The sequence below is a fragment of the Ctenocephalides felis genome, unplaced genomic scaffold (genome assembly GCF_003426905.1).
Source record: "Ctenocephalides felis isolate EL2017-DRISC unplaced genomic scaffold, ASM342690v1 CF-g0.4_SCAFFOLD_01170, whole genome shotgun sequence".
NCBI classification, from domain to species: Eukaryota; Metazoa; Arthropoda; class Insecta; order Siphonaptera; family Pulicidae; genus Ctenocephalides; species Ctenocephalides felis.
The window spans coordinates 76,097,533-76,104,539 of record NW_020537324.1 but is presented as its reverse complement, the minus strand read 5'-3'; positions in this window follow the sequence as shown (position 1 = coordinate 76,104,539).

The following is a 7,007-nucleotide window of genomic DNA, read 5'->3' as shown; positions in this document are numbered from 1 at the left end:
AAATTCCAAGCACCTAAAATTTCAAGTACCTAAAATTCCAAATATCAAAAACTCTAAATATCTAAATAAATTTAAGTACCTAAAGTACCACGTACTTAAAATTTCGAATAAAAAAATGCAAGTACCTCAAATTCCAAATATCAAAAATTCTAAGTTACAAGTACTTAAAATTCCAAATATCAAAAATTCCAAGTTACAAGTACTTAAAATTCCAAATATCAAAAATTCTCAAGTGCCTACAATTCCAAATATCAAAAATTCAAAGTACCTAAAATTACAAGCATCTAAAATCCCAAATATCAAAAATTTTAGGTACCTAAAAATTCAAGTATCTAAAAGTCCAAGTACCTTAAATTCAAAATATCAAAAATTCTAAGAACCTAAAATTCCAAATATCAAAAATTTCAAGTACCAAAAATTCCAAGTACCTAAAATTCCTTGCACCTAAAATTTCAAGTACCTTAAATTTAAAATATTATTCATCATTTACCATTTCACAGCAAAAACAAATCAGGCCCAGCAACCCGAGCAATAATAGCAAACGGCAAACTCCGCCACAAACAACTGAATCTCTTAATAGGCCAATGGGGCGCAAATCTGCGTTTCGCCTTCGACACAATTTTCAAACAAGAATCGACACACGAACTACTATTCCTTACAACAAATTCAAGCGAAGAACGAATCCATGTCATCATTAAACAGATATGGACAGAGTACAAAATCCTCAATGTCATGATAATGGCGATAAAGGATATAAAGGATAGATCTTTGGTGTACGGTGTCCTTTATATTTACCATCCGTTTGAAGTGAATTTTGGAGAAAGAGGTAAAGTTTATAGGTTTAAGGTGACCAAGGATAATGCTGATGAACAAGCTGGCAAGATTGAAGATTTGTATGGGAGGAGGATTTTGGATTTGCAGCAGTATCCTTTGAATGTTTTTATTTTTGAGCTGCCAGGATATTCGAAAGCTGTGAGGGATGAACGAGGTGTTCCCATAGGTAAATAGTAGAAGATAAAAGATTGAATCTTAAATCCTAAACATTTCCAAATGGGTTTTTCCTAGGATTTATACAAAAACCGACATTTCAGAAAACCGATTTTCAAATTTTAATTTTACTAAAAAACCAGTTTTCGAATTTTATATAAAAAATAAATTTTTGCTCGAATATTCTGTAATTTATCCGCAAATTTGGTGTAATTTAAAGCAGTATTTGACTGAATTTATTTATTGTTCAATTTCATAGATAGTAAACAAAATTATTTTAATTTTAATTCGTAGAACTAAAAAATAATAGTTTATCTTGATTAAATAACTTTGAAAATAATTATTCGTTTTTCATGCATCATTTTCACATATAAGAATGAAAATATTTTTATGAGAGTGAAAGGAAAGTTTTCGAATAAATAAAAATAATTTATTTTTAAATAAAAAAAATGCATTAAATAAGAAAAAAATTAGATACATGTCGATATATACTTGTTAATATCAATTTTAGTTTTAAAAACAATTAGGCTAAACTTTTATTTCTGTTTCGAGCAATTTTAATTAATAATTAATAATTTCATTCTAATTTTTTGAGTTATTTTATTAAATTTTGTTTCATTAAAATTTTTATTTGTTTATTTAAATATGTTTTAAAAAAAACTGAAAACGTCTATCGAATTTATACATAGAGGTCCTTGTTTGTTTACTCAAAAATTTCCTGAAATAGAAAATACTCTCATACTTGCGACCAAATTATGCTTAATTATCAGTCTGATTAAATAAATTCTAAGTTTTTTGTTTCTTTAATTTGTGGACTTCTAGGATTTAAAGCTCTTTTTTTTAGTTTGAGTAGAGAAGGAAGTTACTTCTTCAAGCAAGAAGAAGTCAACTGATTTAAATTAATATATACACTGGTATAAACATCTAAATTAATATTACAAAACCTTTCTGGAACCATTGCAGACTGATAAGATATCCAAATGCTATTGAACGATATGATTTCAAGAATCAAAACGCTTTCATCTATCTTTTATATTTGGCTATATTTGTCATTATCCATTTATACAGTGAAAAACGACTTTTTTCACTAAAAAAGCGGTTTTCGAATTCCATAATTTTCGCCAATAACAGATTTTTAAACCGGTTTTTGAAAACCGACAAACCCTAGTAGCTACATCCTTCAACCAATGCAATTTATCGGTACATTTTTTACAAAAATAACACTGTATATAACCTTGATCTGGTATTTTGTCACAATAGTGTTTAGCGTAGTTGGACCATTTATTTATTTATTTTATCTCTAGTGAAATTGCTTTTGTTAATTTACATTTTTATTCGCGTTAATTTTCCTTTTTAACCTACCCACATGTAAGTTTTCATAGATATTATATAAAAAAGAACTGTTGGATTTAACTTAAAAATAAGAGTTGATCTTATAAAATAATTAAATAAAAAAAAAATAGCTGTAAGTGGAATTCTGTCTTGAGGCAATTATGGCATTGTGCCTTAAGGCAAATTGCTGGAACTTCCCGTACCGTAACGAAATGTTCGTGGAATACTGAATGTTTTCAAATAGATTATTATAAATATTGTAACATTGTCTATTATTTATAAGAATTATATAAACTGAATTGCAGAGTTGAAATTATTTGTAAAGTATATTAGTACTATAGTCAGAATTAAAAATAAAATCTGAAATATTTTCGATATACAAAAAACTAAAAAAAAAAAAATGCGACAAAATTTTTTTCCAAAATCAATTATTTCGTTAAGACAAGCAGAAAGTTCTTTGAATCATTTAAATCGGACGCTTAGTTCTCTCAAAATTGCCATTTTTTACATATTTAGCTCCGTATCTTCAAAATGGCTGGGCCTGCTTTTGCCAAAACTAACAAACACTTCTCCCAATCATTACTAATTGAATATTTTTTAGATCATTCAAATCGGATACTCCGTTCTCTCAAAAATTCGATTTCTATTTTCTGCACTCTTTGCTCCGTATCTCCGAAACGGCTGGACCTGCCTTTGCCAAAAACTAATCAGCTCTTTTCCCTATCAATGGGAATCGAATGTTTTTTGAACCATTCAAATTGGTTAATCCGTACGCCCGAAAACGTGGGCGAAAATTTGAATCCATACATACATACACACACACACACACACACACACACACACATCCATTTTTTCTGAGGTATGCCAAAACGTTCAGAAACCTTCAAAACGTCGAGAAATGTAAAAATTTTCAATTCCGATTTTCGGCCCATTACAATAACTTACCCTACGGGAAGTTAACAAGAAAACTAACAACGTTAGAAAATACTTTCGTTATGAAATTTTAAACTATCTCCTGATATCAACATTGTAAGAATCAAGGTGTTGACTTGTTATACATCTTTTGCCCTCTACTTTCAAATATTGTTGTTAAAAACCTTTACTTGTTAGGTATAGAATGCAATTGAATTTCCTATATAGTATGTTATAATTAAATTTTCTATAACTTGCAGCTGTTATGATTGAAAATAAAGGTCAAAAATTTCAAATGTTGAAGATTCCAAATGTCCAAGATTCCAAATGACAAATTTTCTAAATGTCGAAAATTCAAAATGAATAAAATTCCAATTGACAAAAATTCCTAATAAAAAAATTCCAAATGACAATAGTTCCAAATGACGAAAATTTCAAGTGTCAGTAATTAAAAATGTCAATAATTTGAGGATAGAAAATTATTACATCTTTTTCTATTTTTAATAAAATATTTTTGTAATAATTCAAAAAATTACCCCGGCTAAGAACAGTCTAAGCGCCACTCTGGTACGAATGTTTACCCAAGTGCGTTTAGACTGCTTATGCACGAGAGCACTTTTCCAATTTTGTGGAAAACTATTGAGAAATGTGAAAATGCCGCCAAGCTAAGCACAGTGTAAGTGAAAAAGTCGCACAGAATTATTTGCAAATGCGTTTAGACTGTGACTATACGGGAGCACTTTTTCAATTTTGTGCAAATTAGGCAACTATTTTTTTTTTTTTGAAATTGACTTCGAAATGAAATGACGATTGTTAATGTTCTGGAGATAAATTTTATGATTTATGATTTATATTTGATTTGCTCAGATATAACAGAAGATAGCAAAAATAATGAAAGTTACAGTATTTGTAATAATATTGAAACGTTTGAAATTTCTCGAATATTTCATTACGGTGCAGGAAGTTCCTGCAATTTGCCTTAAGGCACGATGCTATACACCACTAGTTCTATTTTTGCATCAAATGTCTTGGCACAGACCAAAAATTATGATTTGAAGAATCCATATAATTTTTCTAACTATATTTCTATTTTCCCAGATTACACAATGGTAGATGGCCAAGTTCTCAAAGTGCTCTCCCAAACCATGAATTTTCGTGTGAATTTTGTGAACACAACAAATCGCAACCACTTTGGCGACTGGGTTGCCGAAAAAAACAATTACACAGGTGCCCTAAACGCCTTGGAAAATGGTGAAGTCGATTTGGCAGCAAACATCAGAACAATCCAAAAAAAGCATTTGGTAAAATCCGTATACTTGTATGCAATTCACCAGAAAGGTTTTTAGCGTTTTGATGCCAAAAAGAGGTTCAGATTTCGAGGTATCATATTTGGAGGCAGTGGAATACTCTTGTGGTTTGGCTTTGTTTGTTTTTATAACCCTGGTGTTTTTGGTTTGGGTGCAATTGACACGTCTGCATAATAAATGGACAAGTTTTGAGAATTATCTGGACGTCTTGCGTGTGGTTTTTGTAATTTTCGGAGCTATGCTAATGACGACGCAACCCATGAGCAAATTTTTGTACGAGAGATGTCTGTTCGTATCAGTCGTCTTTTGTTCTTTAATCCTGTGCTCGACTTACCAAGCCAAGATGGTGCAACATTTGACGACCAGCAAAAAATCCTTAGACATCAAAAACGTACGCCAACTTCTACAAAGCGATTTAAAAATCACCTTACCATCATCCTTAAAAGGAGCAATCGACATCAAAAGTCTATCAAGCGATGAAAAACTCACAGCCAACCGCAAATTAGAAGTCAGTCTCAACCATACAAAAATGATCCACAGAATTTTGGAGCACAAAGATACTGCTTATATAATCGGCGAGAGTGTTTTGTGAGATAATGAAAGCCCAATTGTACAACCAACAAGGCAAAAGTTTAACACACGTCTTGAGATCTGTAAAAACAATCCCTGCGTCTATGATGACTTTAAAAAAATCACCGTACAAAAAACGATTCAACCAAGTTTGCTGAATTTATGCGAGAATGGAGTCATGTTCAAGATTTTGGATGATGTTATGTTTGAAATTTCGCTGACCAAGTTTAAGAAAGAACAATTGAAGAAGAAGGAGTCAGGTATTATTATACGATGGACCAGCTGGATTTTGTTTTTAAGGCGCTTTTGATGTGTTTGGCAGGAAGTTGTTGGTGTTTTTTGGTGAAGTTTTGATTCACAGGATTTTGTGGACGTGGAAATAAAAAATCAGCAAGGGCATTAGATGGTAGTTGATGTCGTTTTGTAAAGATTGTATCTGATTTTAAAAAATGTACTTTGTTCCTCAGGGAAATACAGTTGTCTAGTTATAATGTACAAGGTTGTTGTTAATAAATGCCTTTGTTAATTAAATTGTTTCTCAATCCAAGTTATCGTCAATCAAAATCATCATCCATCAATACATATCACCAATCAACGTCTCAAAGCCTTTAAGATTCTCAAAAAATTTGGTTTTGTATAACCTAGGTCCTCAAAGATCCAAGACCTCGATCTAAACATCTATCTAAACTCTATCAATCTAATTATTCAACCAACAACTTTTTGATCCATCGACTTTGCGACAAGATCAAAACAAAAGTTTACTTCGTATTATTAAGTTCTTATTATTAAGTCCAACATTGGTATTATTTAGTTCTTATTATTAAGTTCTTATTACTAAGTCTTTGCAAGTACAAAATTTCTCTTGATTTCTGGTACTCTAATAAAATTGTAGCTTAATTAACCAGACTAGACTCGGATTACTCGTCGGATTAACAAATGTCAATAATTACAAATGACAAAAATTTCCAATGAAAAAATTACAAATTACTAAAATTTCAAATGACAAAAACCAAATGACACAAATTTCAAATATCAGTATGTGAAATAACAAAGATCCAAATGACAAAGATTCTGACAAAGTTTCAAAATTTCAAAGATTCTCAATGAGACAAATTTCAAATGACAAAAATTCCAATTGTCAATAATTTCATATAACAAAGATTCTAAATGACAAAGATTATACATTAAAATAATTGCAATGTTAAAGATTTAAATGTAAATCCCAAAAGTCAATGATTCCAAATGACAAAGGTTTCAAATGACAAAAATGCCAAACGATAAAAATTTCAAATGAAAAACTCCAAATGACAAACAATCCAAATGACAAAAATACAAATGACAAAAATTTCAAATGACAAAAATTTCAAATGACGAAATTATACATGAAAAATATTCCAAATGTCAAAAATTTCAAATGACATAAATTCTAAATGACAAAAATTGCAATCCACAAAAAATCAAATGATAAAATTCCAAATGACAAACAAGCCAAATGATAAAAATATTAAATGACAACATTTTCAATGACACCATTCTGAATTGCAATAATTCAAATTTGCAATAATTCAAAAATTGCAATATTATCAAAATGCCAGTAATTCCAAATGTTAATAATTCCAAAGGTCAAAGATTCCAAATGACAGAAATTGCAACCCACAAAATTTCAAATGACAAATTCCAATGACAAAATTTCCAAATGACAATTATTCTAATTGTTAATAGTTTTAAATGAAAGAAATTCCAAATGACAAAATTGCAACCCACAAAATTTCAAACAACAAAGATAAAAACTTAAGAGTCAAATATTTTAAATGATAAAGATTCCAAATGACAAAAATTCCAAATTCAAAGTCAAAGATTCGCCAATTTCAAACATGTCAAAAATATTTACATTTTTCA